The sequence below is a fragment of the Zalophus californianus genome, chromosome 6 (assembly GCF_009762305.2).
Source record: "Zalophus californianus isolate mZalCal1 chromosome 6, mZalCal1.pri.v2, whole genome shotgun sequence".
NCBI classification, from domain to species: Eukaryota; Metazoa; Chordata; class Mammalia; order Carnivora; family Otariidae; genus Zalophus; species Zalophus californianus.
Window position 1 is genome coordinate 95,584,185 of NC_045600.1, and position 20,171 is coordinate 95,604,355.

Genomic DNA, 20,171 nt, shown 5'->3' on the forward strand with positions numbered 1-20,171 from the left:
TTTCAAGGAATTATATGACCAAATTGAGATTTTCTCACAGAAATGCAAACTATAAAAAAGAAATCATTGGGGTAAATACCCAGTAGTGCAATTGCTGGAAATGTAGGGATCCGAAGGGGTACGTGCACCCCAATGTTTATAGCCGCAATGTCCACAATAGCCAAACTGTGGAAAGAGCCAAGATGTCCATCGACAGAGGAATGGATAAAGAAGATGAGGTATATATACACAATAGAATATTATGCAGCCATCAAAAGGAATGAGATCTTGCCATTTGCAACGACGTGGATGGAACTGGAGGGTGTTATGCTGAGTGAAATAAGTCAATCAGAGAAAGACATGTATCATATGACCTCACTGATATGAGGAATTCTTAATCTCAGGAAACAAACTGAGGGTTGCTGGAGTGGTGGGGGGTGGGAGGGATGGTGTGGCTGGGTGATAGACATTGGGGAGGGTATGTGCTATGGTGAGCACTGAATTGTGCAAGACTGTTGAATCACAGATCTGTACCTCTGAAACAAATAATGCAATATATGTTAAGAAAAAAAAAAGAAGAAGATAGCAGGAGGGAAAGAATGAAGGGGGGGAATCGGAGGGGGAGATGAACCATGAGAGTTGATGGACTCTGAAAAACAAACAGGGTTCTGGGGGGGGATGGGTTAGCCTGGTGATGGGTATTAAAGAGGGCACGTTCTGTGTGGAGCACTGGGTATTATGCACAAACAATGAATCATGGAACACTACATTAAGAACTAATGATGTAATGTATGGTGATTAACATAACAATAAAAAATTTAAAAGAAAAAAAAAGAAATCAAATACAAATTCTGGAAATGAAAGATACAACTAATAAAAGAAAAAGAACTGAATGAATGAGACATTGCTAGAGAGAAATGAATGGAATACAAAATTGAAGATAATTAGACTAAAGAGGCAACAGAATGAGAAATATAGAAAATAAGATACATATTAGATATGATTTAAAAAAACCCAGTTCTATCATTTTAAATTGGGTCACAGAAGGAAAGAAGAAAGAGACTGAGGAAAGTAATATTTGGAGAAATATTGCCTGAGAACTTTTCAAAATTGATGAATGGCACCAGGCCACAGATTCAAGAAGTACTATGAACCTCAATAAGGATAAAGAGAAAGAAATCCACATCTTAGTAAACCTGCAGAAAATAAAGGACAAAGATTTTTTTAATTTTAAATAGGCTCCATACCCAACATGGAGCTTGAACTCACAACCCTAAGATAAAGAGTTGCATGCCCTACCAACTGAGACAACCAGGCGCCCCAAGATTTCTTAAGAACAGTAAGATAAAAGAGAGATAATCTTACAAAAACAAACAAAACAAAAACAGAAAGAAAAAAATAGAAGTGACTTACTGACTTCCAGTAGAAACAATGGAAGCCAGAAAGCAATCTATTGATTTAAGAAGAAGATGTTGAAAAAAATAACTGCCAAACTAGACTTCTATATTCAGTAAAAATTCCATTCAACAATGAAGGGAAAATTAAAGATGTTTTCCAAAAAATAAAAGAATATCTCAACAGTAGATCTGAACTAAAAGGAGTGACACTGAGTATAAAGGAAATCAACTAAATGAAAGGCCCTCCAGAGATGCAGGATAGAAAAATAATGAACAGAATAGTTACTGATTGTAAGAAAACAAAAACAATTATGATATTAATGTCCAGTGTGGATCATATTTAATGAAAATTAAAATGAATAACATTGATAATAACGGAAGAGATATAAATGAAGTATTCTAAATTATTTGCATTGTCTGCATAAAAAAATTTCATCTATGTTAGATTTTAATGAAATAATAATGCAAGGTGATTACTGAAAAAATAGAAAACAAACAATAAGCTAACAGATAAGGGGAAGTACATTTTTGTAAAGGAATAAAGAAAACAAGAAAGTAATGAGAACTTTATATGGCCATTATGATATTAAATGTAAATGAAGTAAAGGTTCCAGTGAAATTTTTTCTAAAACTTATCTCCAGATTTCTAATTATTGCCTGAGGCTGAGGATGAAGGAAAGGGGCACAGGGGTACATTTTCGATGTGATGGAACTTGTTCTATATCTTGATAGTGATTTTGGTTATACAGATGTATACATTTGTCAAAACTTTTTTTAAATGTATACTTAAAATGCACACTATTGTTACAATAACATGTTTATATTAAAAAATAAGTAAAAGGATAGTGAAGTCAAGCTTGAATGGATTTCCATTGGCCAAATATGCAATAATTTGAGCACCAAAATAATAAATAATAATAATAATGGATTACAGCATACTGTTAAAATGGAAATCTCTAAGTTCATATTATATGAATAAGTGAATAAAGAAATAAACAGAATGAAGGAGATCTTTTCCTTAGGGCAAAATATTAAGTAAAGTGAGGAAGGAATAATACAAATAGAAAATCACTATTCAGAACCAATATAGTGGTTGCTAATTTAGTCAGGAATCATCTATAAATGCTATGGCTAATGGACTGATGTTTGATAAGGAACCAGATACTGATGCAGTCCCAGAGTATTTACCCACCAAATACTGGTCAATATCAAAGGCAAAACAGTGACATCATTGTGAAGATTCCTGCAGACACCAATATGGCCGGACCATCAAGGTTAACACTAGAGTGTTGAGACATGTCTCTGGACCCAATATACTTGAAAAGAGCCCAGCATGATTTTTATCATAATTCTGCTAATAACATATGACCTAAGAATGGTCGTGAAGAAACCTACCTTCCTTCTTTGAGTGATATCTTACAGACTGAGAGACCAGTGTTCTATAAAATTCTCAAGTCATGAAAAACAGCAAGGAACCGTTCAAAGGAAATTTAAGTAACATGACAACTAAAATCTATGCAGGATACTGGATTGGATCAAGCATTAGACAGAAAAAAGGAAATACCATTGGGAGAGTTGGTGTGATTTAAATGGGGTTTGTGAGTTGGAGGCTGGTCGTGTATTAATGCTGATTTCCTATCTGGATAACTGTATCATGCTTATGAGAAAACATAGGGAGAATCAATGACCCAGAGTGTGTGCATACCTACTGGGATTCTTCTACATAGGGGAAACAGAAAATGGAGTATTCTGGGGTGGACATCATGCCTGCAATTTGCTTTTAAGTGGGTCAGAAAATAACTGATTATGAGCATAAAATATTATATGTATGTACAGATATATACTGTATGGAGAGAGAGAGAGAGAGACAGGGATTATGGGTGATAAAGCATAAGTGGTCAAATAATCAACAATGAGGGCACCTGTATGAAGGAAATATGGTAGTTATAAGAGGTTTTTTGTTTGTTTGTTTTTATCATTATTGCAACTATAATCTAAGGTTGAAGATATTTCAAGATAAATTATGAAAAATGTAGTGAGGATTTTCTCTATATACTGATAAGGAGTTATCTTCAGGATATAGTTAAGTGAAAAATAATGTGCATTATTATTAGTAAATATATTGTTATTTTGCAATTATATGTACAATGTGGAATAAGAGAAATCATTATGCTAATGTTATTAGGAACTAAGATTATCAATTTAAAAGAAAAGAAGATAAACTTATTTTTTAAATTAAGTAAAAAAAAACCTGCATTTTTGTTCCTTAATTTTTATATCAATATTAACTCATAATTTATTTCTTAAAAAATATATTTTCTAGTACTGCCCACTGAAATAGCCTAGAAATAATGACAACCCAGTAGCAATGAACATCAGAATTGCCCAGATTATAGTCTCTAAAAAACAATCCACTAGAGCCAAAGATCCTTGGAAAAACTGCTAATTCCAGATCTTAGGCAGGGAATGAATATATAAAATAAATGTGGTGCCTATTTTTATGCAAGAAAGAAAGAAAAATCTCAAAGAGTACTTACTGGGCTAGAGTCAAAAGGACACCAAACCATCTTGAAAAAAACACAGTGGCTAAAAGAAAAATTAAGCATCAGAAAGAATAAGGCCTACAATTGATTGAAACAGCAAATATATTTGTTAAAATCCATGATTTTATAATGATACTTTAAAAAAATGAAACTATTAGTCCCCCTTGGAGGTTGCCAGGATGCCAACAAATTCTGAAAGCTGGAAAGTTCAAGGACAAAATTAAACATTGATTCTACCTTTATGTATGAACTGTATTTTAGGTTAAACAAAGAGTTCTCCCATTACTACACTGTGTAACCTGTGTAAGTTTCCTCCTCTCTGAGCCTTGTTATGCATCTATAAATGAGGATCATAATGCCTATCTCACAGTGATATTAAGAGCATTAATTAACAGGTAATATATGCAAAGCATTAGTCCAGAGGATTACGTTCTCTCTGCAAAGGGATTTTTAAAACAATTAACCTTTTATGAACTCCTTTTGTATTTGCTAGTTCATTAGTTTATCATTAAACTTTATCTGCTTAAGGGCCTACTATAAATCAAGGACTGTGTCAGAGTTGAAATATGAAGATCAAGACATGCTCCCTGACCTCAGAGAACTTTTAATCTAGTAAAACAACGACCAAGAAGATAGTCAAGACTCAACATAAATGTGCAGACTGGTTTAGATTTTAGGAGCCTGCAGGTGGTTCCATGCTTACTGTACAATAAAAATAAAATAGGAGGACAGCAGAAATCTCAGTACTAAATTACCAAAAAGATAATAACAAATATTAACAACACTACAAAAATAAGAGATTTAACATTACTTAGATTTATAGATAACAGTGTTTAGAGGGAATGTCTATGTTTTAGCTGGCTGGACAACACACAGGCACCATTAAGCTATTCAGGTCACGTTAACTGTATAGGACAAATGGGGCAAGAGTGAAGACTAATGAAGACAAATAGCATTTGAAATGGCAGGATCTAATTCTGGGTAAGCTGCCCTAGAGATGACAGCTGAAATTCACTCACACCCCAAAACTACACTCAACAACAATTCATTATATGCAAGAAATGAGATGAGAATCAATGACCCAGAGTGTGTGCATGCCTATGGGAAATCTTCTACAAGCAGGTGACAAGCTGCATGCAAAATCCTATTCCACCCTGGGTAGAAAGATTTTATTGTTAAAAAAAAAAAAGAAAGAAAGAAAACCACACACACACACACACACACACACACACACACACACACACACACACACACACACACTAAGGTAATATCCACTGAGAAATCCTGTGTAATGGCGATAGGAAATGATTCCTTGGTCTAGTGGTACCTGTTATAACCAATTGTGGATTAATTTTTAATTACAGAACTTTTCTGAAAGTATTACCAATAAACATTGGAAAGAAAGCAAAACAAAAGAAAGCAAAAACAGTGAATGTATGAACTTGCAAAAAAACCTTTAAAGGTGCTAAAATATGTTCATCAAATTATTAATTGTTGTAGTGTTTGTGCAGCAAAATCTGAGGCCACATCTATAGTGACAAAACTGATTTAAAAATAATTTCTTAGACCAGGGCTTCCCCATATTAGGGAAAGACACATTACAAGACACCCAGGAAATGGGAATGTTTGTACAGAACTACACTACTGGAGGCAATTAAACAGGAAGCCATGTTGTCCACATCCTGCCCAGCTGACCCAAGAGCTACTGGGATAAATGCCCAGGTGCCCCTTAATGTATTCACTAAACACCTTGTGCCTAGGCTAAGGGTTTTCAAACATTACTGCAGGCAGTCTTATGGGTTCTGAGATTAAGACTGAGGGATCCCGTTGAGGTAGATCTCCACATTCAAACCCCACAGCAGCTCCCTTTTTACCTGCTTTGTTGAAGAAAAAATTCCATGGGGAAAAATAAATCATTTGGAAAATTACTTCTTTGGTTCTAGAGCCACTGAAATTGAATTGAAAAATACAAGTGAGCTTGGAGACTAGATAGCTCCTTATAGCAATGTATTTTTTAACCATGTCTATACATGAGAATCACCAGCAGAGGTTTTAAAAAACACAGAGGCCTGGTCCCTACCCTCAATAATTCTAAATCATTCTTGGTGTGTCTCAGGCATTTAGAAGTGTTTAAAACCTCCCCCAGGGGTTCTCACATTTAGCCATATTTGCAAAACACTGAATTAGACAGACCTAATGGCCAAGCAGAAAAGATCCTGTAATATGATTCAGTTGAAACCCAGATATGCTTGTCAGATGTAAGAACCTTGTCTGGGTCCTAATTTTCTTATTCAGAAGAAAAGAACGGTCATACTTGCAGGTTGTTGTTAGTTTTGCAAACCGAGTTTTACCTGGAAAAAAGCCAAAGTGGGCAGTGATAAGATCTGGAGGCAACAGTGGGGGAAAAGAGCCTTGACTTTTCTTTTTTAAGGAGACAGAAAAACTGAATGTAACAAGAAAAAAAAATTGTTGAGAATTGGGTTTTCTGAGACTCACTATCTGTTCCTTCTTCCCATTCTCTCAGACACCCATTAGTGAAAGTCAAGGAATCAGGGTCAGTCAAAAATGGAAACTAAGAGAAAAGACTGTACAAAGCTGGAGACCTTAAAAAAGAAAAAGAGAAAACAGAAGTCAAAGAGAGTCATGGAAGAGAAAATCTGCAACAAAGATGTGGTTTGATGGTTTTGTTTCCTAGAAACCTAGGATTTCTGGCAAAAAAAATAAAAAATAATAATACAAGTAACAAAGAGAAAGAAAATCTGTAGAACTTCTGGAAGAAGAGAAAAACTAGCTGTGACACTAGGTACAAAAGATACAAGCTCACGGCGAGTTTTTACCTGGAGAGAATCTGAAGCATGCATTGGCTGAAATCATAATACCGACCATTTAATGAACACCTTCTATGGACCAAGATGTTGTATTAGGTGTTTCACATACATTATCTGCACTGCATGTATGTGTTTATCGTCCTTTACATTTACTATCTTAGAGTTTTATTATTTCGGTATCCTGAAAAGTATAATTTGCATTATACAAAATAAGAAATTGAAGGCTGAGGAAACTAGATATCAAGGCCACATAATCAGAACACAAAATGGAAGTTATTTGAATTGCATTCTGTCTGCTTCCAACATCTGATGTCTTTCCACAACACCCAAGAATGGTTAGGAGTTAAAGCTTTTCTCAAAGCTTCTGGATCAGTGGTAAACACATCTATCATTTTGGGAATTGTAGCAATAGGAAGAGAAAGCCCAAAGAGTTTTATTTTTTTTTATTCTTTGAAATAGTTTATTGTAAAAGCATTTAAAAAATGATGTAAGAAAACTCTGAGTAAAGGCTGTCAGGCTTGAATCTAGGAAAACAAGGAAAGATTAAAATTGTGGCAATCACAGAAAGGATAAGGCCCTACCAGTTATTTTCACTTAGGGTCAGATAAAGATAAAAAGTCACATTTTATGAATCCAGAAATTAAGTGAATATAATATGTAGTAAATAAAAACATCACAGATCTTTTTTAAAACAAGCTCACTACTATTCCTATTGTAGGGGGAAAAAGCAGGGATAAATTTGTATAATTTGTGTTTTAGAAAAGTACTAACCTGTTCAAGTTGCCAAAGACTATGCAATGAAAGAGGCTGGGAGGAAGGTACACATGTTCAGGGCTAAGAACACAGGATAGGAAAGAACAAACAGAGCAGGTGAAATGGGCCCCAATAAATTCTGTGAGAAAGGACAATCTCAAGAGGAGACTTCAGAAAGAGATGGGAAATATTAAAAACGGTGGTTGGTTCATGGTATCAGATTGGAGAGAAGGAGAAGGAAGACAGGTAATGTCAGCAGGAAAATGAAGATCATCTGGTGCAGAAAAAGAGAAGATTTAGTTTCAGAGGGAAAGAGGGACCAATACTTCCTTTAGAAAAAACAAAACAAAACTGGTCGACCAATTGGCAGTACAATGGAACTTTCTGAGAGCAATGGAAATGTTTTCCTTTTAATCATATATGTTGTGGTGACTATATGACTGTATACATGCCAAGTTTATGAAACTGTCCACTTACAAATAGAAAATTTTAATATATGGAAATTATACCTCTAGAAAGCAGACTGTCAAATCAAATAGGAATGAAAGTGGATGGAAAGTATTCAGAGGAAAATCCTGAAAGCATGAGAAAAACAGACCATTGCATCTGTGCTGCAAAATTCATAGGGACAATGTCCAGCATAAAATCAAGAAACAGAAGATGAGGTAGCGCAGGTGGAATGAGAGGAGAAGATTTATAGAAAACCGTGAAGGACTAAAATCATCACAAAGGGGGAAAATAGGCAGAGTGATTTTTCTCTTTTCTACCAAGAAGTCCTGTTATCATAATACATGGGCTGTGATACATATCACCTGGCAAACACAGCAGGCCATCTGGGGCACTTCACACTGGGCCCCACAGAAAGATGATGGTGAAGCCTAATTTTTCACACACTGTCGATTTTCAGTGAATAAACAACAAATAAAGAATACCTAGGTTAGAAGGTTATTTGTCTAATTCTTCCAAAAGAGGAAAAAAAAACATGATTTGAAGATATAATATTTCCTACCTAGTACAAGAAATATTGTAGTTGGAGCAAGGGGAGAGCTCAAAAAAGGAGAAAAGACAGAAGTAACCATGTGGGAATCAAAATATTACAAATATTTATATAAATTCAAAGAAATGGAACATATTTACTCAAAAACAAAGTGACCCAATAATTCTGAGAATATGAGAATAAGCATGGGCAGGGAAAAAAATAGATGAGAAAAAAAATACACTACTTTTCTAAACATGCAATGGCAATGACTTCTTTTTCCCCAGAGAGTTGAGAAATTTTACTGAGAGGTATAGAATACACACTGAACAAATTTCCATGCCTGGAGAAAAATTTAAACCATGAAGAATAAAAAGCTAAGAAAAACTAAATTAGAAGAGAAAACCCAGAGCCTTTATGGAACCAAATAGATATTACAAAACTCTGCCCATTTAACAGGTTACACACACAGAATTTAAAAAGTGGGAAATTAAAGATAGAACATTCTTAATGAACAGAGTCATGGCAAGTAAAGGAATGCAATTGGGCAAAACTATATGCTGTACTTAGCAAAACTTTACAATGACAAAGAGTTAGGTGCTATGAAGGGATAGAAAATAGCTGCTTGAGCTTTAGGAAAAAGAATCCTAGAACACAAAGGAGGGAAGTGTAAAGAACATATTTAGGGGAGTCTGGGTGGCTCAGTTGGTTAAGCTGCTGCCTTTGGCTCAGGTCATGATCCCAGGGTCCTGGGATCGAGCCCCACATCAGGCTCCCTGCTTAGCAGGGAACCTGCTTCTCCCTCTCCCTCTGCCTTCCCCTCTCCTTGCTTGTGTTCTCTGTGTGTCCAATACATAAATAAAATCTTTTTTTAAAAAGATTTTATTTATCTATTCATGAGAGACAGAGGGAGCGAGAGAGGGAGAGAGAGAGAAAGAGAGAAGCAGAGGGAGAAGCAGGCCCCCAAGGAGCAGGGAGCCCAAGGCGGGACTCGATCCCAGGACCCTGGGATCATGACCTGAGCCAAAGGCAGACACTGAACCATCTGAGCCACCCAGGCGCCCCCATAAATAAAATCTTTAAAAAAAAAAAGAACATATTTAAAAGTTATCAATCTAATAGATGATTTCCTATTGAGGATTTTGCAAAATAACGTTCACCTAAAAGGCTGTGGATGTAGTGATATAACAGCATCCCTATGTGCCCCTAAGTTGGATATGGAAAAAAACAAAACAAAACTTAAGTGAGAGTAAACAGGTCACTCCACTAGTCCCCTGAAGTCCATTGAAATTCATGGAATTTCAAGATCACTTCTTAGGAAACACTTAGCAAAACTGAGAACAGTATAAATATGCATAATAAGTGGGGATACCCACATGCAGCCAATCCAGTCATGGCTTGTGCAGTGGATGTTTCTCTAGAAATAACCGAAAGATGTAAAGAGCCTGTTAGAGAGATTGGCCAAGAAATTTAAGGGTAAAACTCAAAACTATAAAAATGGGCAAAAAGTGAATACAACTGAATTGAAGAAACAAAACCAGTGGAGGAACCAAAAAACATTATTTATTGTCCTATGTGGCAGGACAGAAATGGAAATAAGTATTAAGGGGAGTATATTCATGGGTAATTTACTAGCTGACAGAAAATGACAATATGGTCCCGGTAAACATTATTCTTCTCTACCAGTTGTTGACAGTGCCTGCCAATAGGGTCCCTAATAACCCTGTGAAAAAACAAGGTCCACCTGACCAGAGGTGCTTGTGTATCTGTTAAGTAGAGAAAGGCAAGCTGAGCAAAGTCAGTACAGAGAATTTCAGTGTTTCTGCATGAAAAAAAAAAAAAAAAAAAGCAGAGGATGCTATCAATTGTAGATCTTGCTCCAGATCCAGATTCTACTTACCAGTTTTGAAATACTAGTAGACGATTTTTCACACAAGAGGAAACATCTTAACATAAAAACAGTGTAACACACAAAGGTGAAAAAGATGACATGGTTGAGGCTACAGCCTGAGGATTTAGAGACAGCAAAGATTATACAAAGAAATCTCAAAGAGTGACATTACCAAGATGGTAACAGCAGTCATTCCTGATTTCATTTCTCCTCAAAAGAGGAACAACTACTACTCATGAGCAAGACCCCATTGATAGAATCCTAGAATATGGGGGTGATGTGAAAGCACCCCTGCACCTCAAAGACCAAAACAGACTGCATTAGAAGGGTAATTGCTGCAGCCACACAGTGACTTCATTGTCCCTCACCCATGCCAGTGCAGAGAGGTCTTCCCTGAGCCTCTGATTCCTCCAGTGGGAAAAGAGAATGTAGGAGAAACAACCAGCTCCTCCCCTCCCCAGCACTGTGAGTCACTTTGAAGTAACCTCCACTTGGATTGCACCCCACAGAGACTTCAGAGGAATTTGCAGGGCCCAGCCACTTGGAATCTATGACAGAGAAGGGAGGAGGGGCTTGCAACAACCAGCACATTGATCTTGGCAGACTGAGTTCACACCTGCAGTGTCCAAGTAGAAATCCCAACCAGTATTGCTCAGCTACAGAACCAACTTGGGCATGTACTCTGACCAGGGAACCTGGCAGATGGCAGATCTGCCTGATTTAGATCCCCAAATAAAGAATTTTGATGGCCCTAGAGCCTAGCTAGCCCACACCCAGCTGAGGAGTTGAGCCACAGCCCCACCTGCTAGTGGGTGGCAGGACACTGGAGAGTGTCTCCTGGTCATATCTGACTAGTGGGCTGGCAAGAACACCTGGAAGCTATGAAGCCCAGCAGTACTCAGAGAAGCAGGTGAGTGGAGTTGATCACTCCCAGAGCAAAGCCAATACAAGGCATGGAGGGCCCCTATGCTAAGCACACACAAGGGGATTAATTCATAGCCAAGGATAAGGGTAGCTCCCAAACTCTTCCAACTAGAAAGCCTGCTGGGGAAGTTGCGAGTTACCTGTAATGGCCCCTCCCCTTGCCACCAAGGGACTGAGATACAGCCCTATGCATTGTGGTTCCTGCACCCATCTGACCAGAAGGGCTGGCAAGAACACTGGGAAGCTGTGCAGCCCACTAGTATGTGGGCCAATAGAAGGGCAGGCAGAGATGATAGTTTGCAGAACAAAGTCAGAGGCCTGTTTGGCCAGAGAACTTGGGGGTGTGAGTCAGCTTGAGACAACAGTGAGACAACAGAGCTTTACTGGCTTTATTTAGCTGCTTCTCCCACAGTGCCCAGGCAGAGAAACTAATTCATAGCCCCACTTATTGCTGAATACAGCTTCCAGTTTGTCCAACCAGAGGACCCAACCAGATCACATGGAAAGCTACACAGCCCATCTAACAGCCCTTCTTATAGTGACAACTAAACAGAGAACACAACCTGTGATTTTCCCCATCTGCAAAGCAAAACTGATGGCCTCACCTGACCAAGGAATTCAGGGCACAGATTTGCCTGATTTGGGTTCCCAAACAACAATCTGTACAGGGTTCTGTCCTGCTGCCCTGCCAGGGCAGGTAGGCTAATTCATAGGCCCATCTGCTACTGAATATAGTACCTAGTCCTGACCATCTAGAGAATCCAGGCAGTTGTGAAGTCATCTTATAGCCTCACTTGGGTAGGGAATCAAGCCAGCAGTTATATTCAACTCTTCTCAGCCAGTGGAAAAACCACCTATCCCCAACTCAGGGCTTGAACAGTTACCTCACTCCAAAATAGACCCCAATAGTAGGCAACACCTGCCTAAGACTATTACCAGAAGACATAGCCAGAAACCCAAACTGAGCTGATTGGTGAAGATCTTTCTCTGCCAAAGGAAACCTGTGAAGTCTGGGAGAGAAATTATATTACCTAAATGTGCAGATACCAACATAAGAAATCAGGAATCACATAAAAACAAGAAAATATGACATCACCAAAGAAAACTAAAAAAGCTCCAATAACCGACCTCAAGACATGTCAATCCATGCGCTGTCAAAGAATTCAGAATAATTGTCTTAAGGAAGTTTAGTGAAATACAAGAAAACACAGACAACTAAACAAAATTAGGAAAAGTTCAAGGAAATAGCAACCATCAAAAAAATACATGCATACATAAATACATAAATGAATAAATAAATCCTAGAGGTGGAAAGTATAATAACTGAACTGAAGAATTCAACAGTGCTTCAAAAGTAGACAGGAAAAATCTCAAATAAACAATGTAACCTTACACTTAAAGGAATAGAAAAAGAAACAAAACCCAAAGCAAGTAGAAGGAAGCAAATAATAAAAATTAGAGCAGAAATAAATGAAATAGAGACTAGGCAATAAAATAGATCAATGAAGCCAGGAGTAGCTGTTTATTTGAAAAAAACTGACAAAATTGATAAAATTTTAAGGCAGATTCATCAAAATGAGAGAGAGAGGGGACTCAAAAACGAAATGAAAGGGGATAATTAACAACTGCCACCACAGAAACACAAAGGATTGTAAGAGAATACTATGAAAAATTTTATGCCAACAAATTGGACAACCTAGAAGAAATGGATAACTCCTAGAAACATATAACCTCCCAAGATTGAGTCAGAAAAAAACAGAACACTTGTAAAGACCAATTACTAGCAATGCAATCAATAAATGAAATATTTCCAACAAATGAAAGTCCAGTATCAGGTGGCTTCACAGGTGATACTGCGAAACATTTAAAGAAGGGTTAAGGGGCACCTGGGTGGCTCAGGCGGTTGGGCGGTTGCCTTCGGCTCAGATCATGATCCCAGGGTCCTGGGATCTAGCCCCGCGTCGGGCTCCCTGCTCAGCGGGAGGCCTGCTTCTCTCTCCCACTCCCCCTGCTTGTGTTCCCTCTCTCTGTGTCTAATAAATAAACGGGATCTTTAAAAAAAAAAGTTAACACCTATTCCTCCCAAACTACTCCAAAAAATAGAAGAGAAAGGAAAGCTTCCAAATTCATTCTATGAAGCCAGCATTTTCCGGATATGAAAACCAGTTAATGACACTACAAAAAAAGAAAACCACAGGCCAATATCTGATGATCATAGTTGCAGAAGTCCTCAACAAAACAGCAAACCAAATCTAAAAATACATAAAAAAAATCATTCACCATGATCAAGTGGGATTTATTCCTAAGATGCAAGAGTGGTTCAATATTTGCAAATCAATCAATGTGATACATCACATCAACAAGAGAAAGAATAAAAACTATATGATTTTTTCAATAGATGTAGAAAAAGCATTTGACAAAATACATCATTCATGATAAAAATCCTCAACAAAGTAGTTTTAAAGACAACATGCCTCAACATAACAAAGGCTATATGTGAAAAACCCACATCCTAAATGTGGAAAAACTGAGATTTTCTCTACTGTCAGGAACAGGACAGGGACATCCACTCTCAGCATTTTTATTTAATGTAGTACTGGAGTTCCTAGCCACAGCAATCAGACAACAAAAAGATTAAAAGTCATCCAAATCATCAAGGAAGAAGTCAAACCTTCACTACTTACAGATGACAATGATACTATATGTAGAAAACCCTGGAGACTCCACCAAAAAACTACTAGAATGCATAAACGAATTCAGTAAAGCCACAGGATACAAAATCAATGTACAGAAATCTGTTGCATTTCTGTACGCTAATAATGAAGCAGCAGAAGAATTAAGAAAATAATCCCATTTACACCCAAAACAATAAGATACCTAGGAATAAATCTAACCGAAGAGGTAAAAGACCTCTACTGCAAAAACTGTAAAACATTAATAAAATTAAAGATGACACAAAGAAACGGAAAGACATTTCATGCTCATGTGTTGGAAGAACAAATATTGTGAAAATGTCTATGCTACCCAAAGCAATCTACACATTTCATGTAATCCCTATCCAAATTCCAACAGCATTTTTCACAGAACTAGAACAAACAATCCTAATATTTATATGGAACCAAAAAAGACCCCAAATAGTCAAAGCAAACCTTGAAAAAGAAAAGGAAAGCAGGAGGCATCACAATTCCAGACTTCAAGTTATCATGGCACTGGCACAAAAATAGACACATAGATCAATGGAACAGAATAGAAAACTCAGAAATGAGCCCACAACTATATGGTCAATTAATCATCAACAAAGCAGGAAAGAGTCCAGTGGGTAAAAGACAGTCTCTTCAACGAATGGTGTTGGGAAAACTGGACAGCCACATGCAAAAGAATGAAACTGGATGACTTTCTTACACCATACATAAAAATAAACTCAAAATTGGTTAAAGACCTAAAAGTGAGACCTAAAGCCATAAAAATCCTAGAAGACAACATAGGCAGTAACTTCGTTGACATCAGCCATAGCAACATTTTTCTAGATATGTCTCCTGAGGCAAGGGAAGCAAAAGCAAAAATAAATTATTGGGATTACATCAAAATAAAAAGGCTTCTGCACAGTGAAGGAAATAATCAATAAAACCAAAAGGTGACCTATGGAATGGGAGAAGATACTTGCACATGACCTGTCTGATACAGGGTTCGTATCCAAAATATATAGAGAACTTACAAAATTCAACACCCCCAAAACAAATAATCCAAATAAAAAATGGTTGGAGGACCTAAATAGACTTTTTCCCAAAGAAGATGGCTAACAGAAACGTGAAAAGAGGCTCAATATTACTGGTCATCAGGGAAATGCAAATCAAAATTATGTGTTATCACCTCACATCTGTTGGAATGGCTAAAATCAACAACACAAGGAACAACAGATGTTGGCAAGGATGTGAAGAAAAGGGAACCCTCTTGCACTGTTGGTGGGAATGCAAACTAGTGTAGCCAGTATGGAAAACAGTATGGAGTTTTCTCAAAAAGTTAAAAATAGAACTACCTTACAGTCCAGCAATCATACTACTGGGTATTTACTCAAAGAATACAAGAATACTAATTGCATCCTGATGTTTATAGCAGCATTATCTACAATAGCCAAATTATGGAAAAAGCCCAAGTGTCCATCGACGGATGAATGGATAAAGATGTGATATATACATATATGTGTGTGTGTTTACAATGAATTATTATTCAGCCATAAAAAAGAATGAAATCTTGCCATTTACATCAACATGGATGGAGCTAGAGAGTATTATGCTAAGGGAAATAAATCAGTAGGAGAAAGACAAATACCAGATGATTTCACTCATACATAGAATTTAAAATTCTAAATTTTAAAACTTTTAAAACTCTAAATTCTTGAAAAGTGAGAAAAGGGACAAAAAGAGAGAGAGAAAGAGACAAACCAAGAAACAGGCTCTTTAAACTATATAGAACAAATTGATGGTTACCAGAAGGGAAGTGGGTGTGGGTGGGGACAGGTTAAATAGCTAATGGGGATTAAGGAGACACTTGTGATGAGCACCAGGTGTTGTACAGAAGTGTTGAATCACTATATTGTACACCAGAAACTAATATTACACTGTTTATTAACTAATTGGAATTTAAATAAAAACAAAAAAAAAATAGGAATACACTACACCAAGGAGGTGAAAGTTCTCTACTTTGTATAAACTGCAAGACATTGATGAAAGAAATCAAAGAAGACATACATAAATGGAAAGGTCTCTGTCTTCATTTCATTGGAAGAATACCATTAAAATATCACTACTACCAAAAGCCATCTACAGATTCAACGTAATCCCTATAAAGGTTTCAATGGCATTTTTCACAGTAGAAAAAACACTTGTAAAATTTATATGGAACAACAAAAGACCCCAAATAGCAAAAGAATTCCTGAGGAAAAAAAGGAAAAAAAGTAGAAGGCATCACACTTCCTAATTTTGAGCTACTATAAAGCTATAATAATCAAAACAGTATGGTACTGGCAAAAACAAAACAAAAAACAGATGGACAAATGGAACAGAATCAAGAACCCAGAAATAAATATAAGTATATATGGTCAACTAATATTTGACAAGGGAGTCAAAAATACTCAATGGAGAAAAGACGGTCTTCAAAAATGGTGCTGGTATCACTGGATATTTCATGTAGAAGAACAAACTTGGATTCCTATCTTACACTGCTCACAGAAATTAAAATGGATTGAAATTTTAAATATAAGACCTGAAACCAAAGAAGTCCTGGAAGAAAACATAGGAATAAAGTACATGACATGTGTCTTAGTAAAAATTTTTTTCTATATGACACCTAAACCACAATCAAAAAAATCAGAAATAAACAAGTGGGACTACATCAAACTGAAAAGCTTCTGTACAGCAAAAGAAATAATCAACAAAGTAAAAAAACAACCTATGGAATGGAAAAAATGTTTGCAAGTGATGTATCTGATAAGGGAAAAATATCCAAAATATATAAAGAACTCATACAACTTAATAGCAAAAGAACAAATAACCCACCTAAAAACTGGGAAGATACCTGAATAACCGTTTTTCCAAAGAAGATACATAAAAGTCCAACAGGTCCATGAAAAGATGTTCAACATCACTAGTCATTAGGAAAATGCAAATTAAAACTACAATGAGCTGTTACCTCACACCTTTGGAATGCCAATTATCAAAAAGACAAAAGATAACAAATGATGGAATGAATGTAGAGAAAAGGTAACTTTTGTGCACTGTTGATGGGATTGTTAATTAATACAGCCACTATGAAAAACAGTATGAAGAATCCTCAAGAAATTAAAAATAGAAATAGCATATGATCAGCAATTTTATTTCTGGGAATATATTCAAAGCAAACAAAATTACTAAAAGCAAACAAAATTGTGACAAAAAGATCTGTACCATCACATTCATAGCAGCATTATTTCCAATAGCCAAGACATGGAAACAACTTAAGTGTCCATTAATGGATGAAGGTGTGATACACACACACACACAACCACACACAGAGGAATATAATTCAGACATAAAAAATGAGGAAATCTACAATTTGCAACAACATAGTCAGATCCTGAATGCATTATACTAAGTCAATAAAGTCAGGCTGAGAAAGACAAATGCTGTATGTTATCATTTATATGTGGAATCGAAAAAAACAGAAACAAAAACCAACTCATAGAAAAAGAGATCAGACTTGTGATTAACAAAGGCTGTTGGTGGAGGGAGGGAAAATTGAGGAAGGTGGTCAAAGGTACAAACTTCCAGTTAGAAAATAAGCACTCAAGATTTCATGTACAACATGATATCTATAGCTAATGCTTTTTTTTTTAAGATTTTATTTATTTGTTTGACAGAGAGAGACACAGTGAGAGAGGGAACACAAGCAGGCGGAGTGGGAGAGGGAGAAGCAGGCTTCCTGCTGAGCAGGGAGCCCGATGTGGGGCTCGAACCCAGGACCCTGGGATCATGACCTGAGCTGAAGGCAGATGCTTAAAGACTGTGCCACCCAGACGCCCCAGTTAATGCTTCTGACAAGGACAAAATTTGGCAAGAACAGATGTCCCTCTAAGATTTATATGAATAATGCCTAGGATAGATGACTTTTTTTAGGATAGATGATTTTTATACAACGGTAAATCTGTTCTATTTTTTTAAATGCACTTTCCTCTACTATGCAAATTTAATAGTGAAAATATATGAACATAATACAGTCTCCTAAAAATTATTATTCTTAGACTGAAATATGCATTGTTCAAGGAAACATGCTATCCAGCATATTAGAAAGAGGTAATATCTAAAATTATGAATAATTAAAAGTACATTTCTGTGACATTAGATGTTTTCTTTATGTCTAGTATTACTTTACTTTTGTTAAGATATAGAATTTTAAAACTGATGCCCTTTAAAAAAACCTCCAAATTAGAGTTATATGGAAAAGTTAAGAGAATAAATCCTAAGAGTTCTCATCACAAGGAGAAAAGTTTTTTTTCCTTTCTTTTTATTTGATTTCTATGATAATGGATGTCGGCTGAACATACTGTGGTAATCATTTGACAAGATATGTAAATCAAACCATCATGCTGTACATCTTAAATTTATACAGTGATAAAATGTTTCTCAATAAAACTGGAAAAAACAATCTCATAAGAGGTTTTCACCACCCCTAAAATAGATATTGATTTCTTTGACATTGGCCATAGAAACATTTTTCTACTTATGTCTTCTCTGGCAAAGGAGACAAAAGCAAAATTAAACTATTGGGACTACACCAAATAAAAAGCTTCTGCACAATGAAGGAAACTGTCAACAAAATAAAATGACAACAAACTAGATGGGAGAAGATACTTGCAAATGGTATATCTAATAAAGGGTTAATATCCAAAATATATGAAGTACTTCTACAACTTAACAAAAACAAATATTCCAATTACAAAGTGGGCAGAGGACATGAATACACATTTTTAAAAATTTTTTTTATTGTTATGTTAATCACCATACATTACATCATTAGTTTTTGATGTAGTGTTCCATGATTCATTGTTTGTACATAAAACCCAGTGCTCCACGCAGACCGTGCCCTCTTTAATACCCATCACCAGGCTAACCCATCCCCCCACCCCCTCCCCTCTAGAAACCTCAGTTTGTTTTTCAGAGTGCATCATCTCTCATGGTTCTTCTCCCCCTCCGACTTACTCCCCTTCATTCTGCCCCTCCTGCTATCTTCTTCTTCTTCTTTTTTTTTCTTTACATATATTGCATTATTTGTTTCAGAAGTACAGATCTGTGATTCAACAGTCTTGCACAATTCACAGCACTCACCATAGCACATACCCTCCCCAATGTCTATCACCCAGCCATCCCATCGCTCCCACCCCCCACCACTCCAGCAAACCTCAGTTTGTTTCCCGAGGTTAAAAATTCCTCATATCAGTGAGGTCATATGATACATGTCTTTTTCTGATTGACTTATTTCACTCAGCATAACACCCTCCAGTTCCATCCATGTCGTTGCAAATGGCAAGATCTCATTCCTTTTGATGGCTGCATAATATTCCATCGTGTATATTACCTCATCTTCTTTATCCATTCCTCTTTCGATGGACATCTTGGCTCTTTCCACAGTTTGGCTATTGTGGACATTGCTGCTATGAACATTGAGGTGCATGTACCCCTTCGGATCCCTACATTTTTATCTTTGGGGTAAATACCCAGTAGTGCAATTGCTGGATCGTTTGTTAGCTCTATTTTCAATTGTTTGAGGAACCTCCATACTGTTTTCCAGAGGGGTTGCCCCAGCTTCCATTCCCACCAACAGTGTAGGAGGGTTCCCCTTTCTCCACATCCCCACCAACATCTGTCGTTTCCTGACTTGTTAATTCTAGCCATTCTGACTGGTGTGAGGTGGTATCTCATGGAGGTTTTCATTTGGATTTCCCTGATGCCGAGCGATGTTGAGCACTTTTTCATGTGTCTGTTGGCCATTTCGATGTCTTCTTTGGAAAAATGTCTGTTCATGTCTTCTGCCCATTTCTTGATTGGATTATTTGTTCTTTGGGTGTTGAGTTTGATAAGTTCTTTAGAGATTTTGGATACTAGCCCTTTATCTGATATGTCATTTGCAAATATCTTCCCCATTCTGTCCGTTGTCTTTTGGTTTTGTGGACTATTTCTTTTGCTGTGCAAAAGCTTTTTCTCTTGATGAAATCCCAATAGTTCATTTTTGCCCTTGCTTTCCTTGCCTTTGGCCATGTTTCTAGGAAGAAGTTGCTGTGGCTGAGGTTGAAGAGGTTGCTATCTGTGTTCTCCTTTAGGTTGTTGATGGACTCCTGTCTCATGTTTA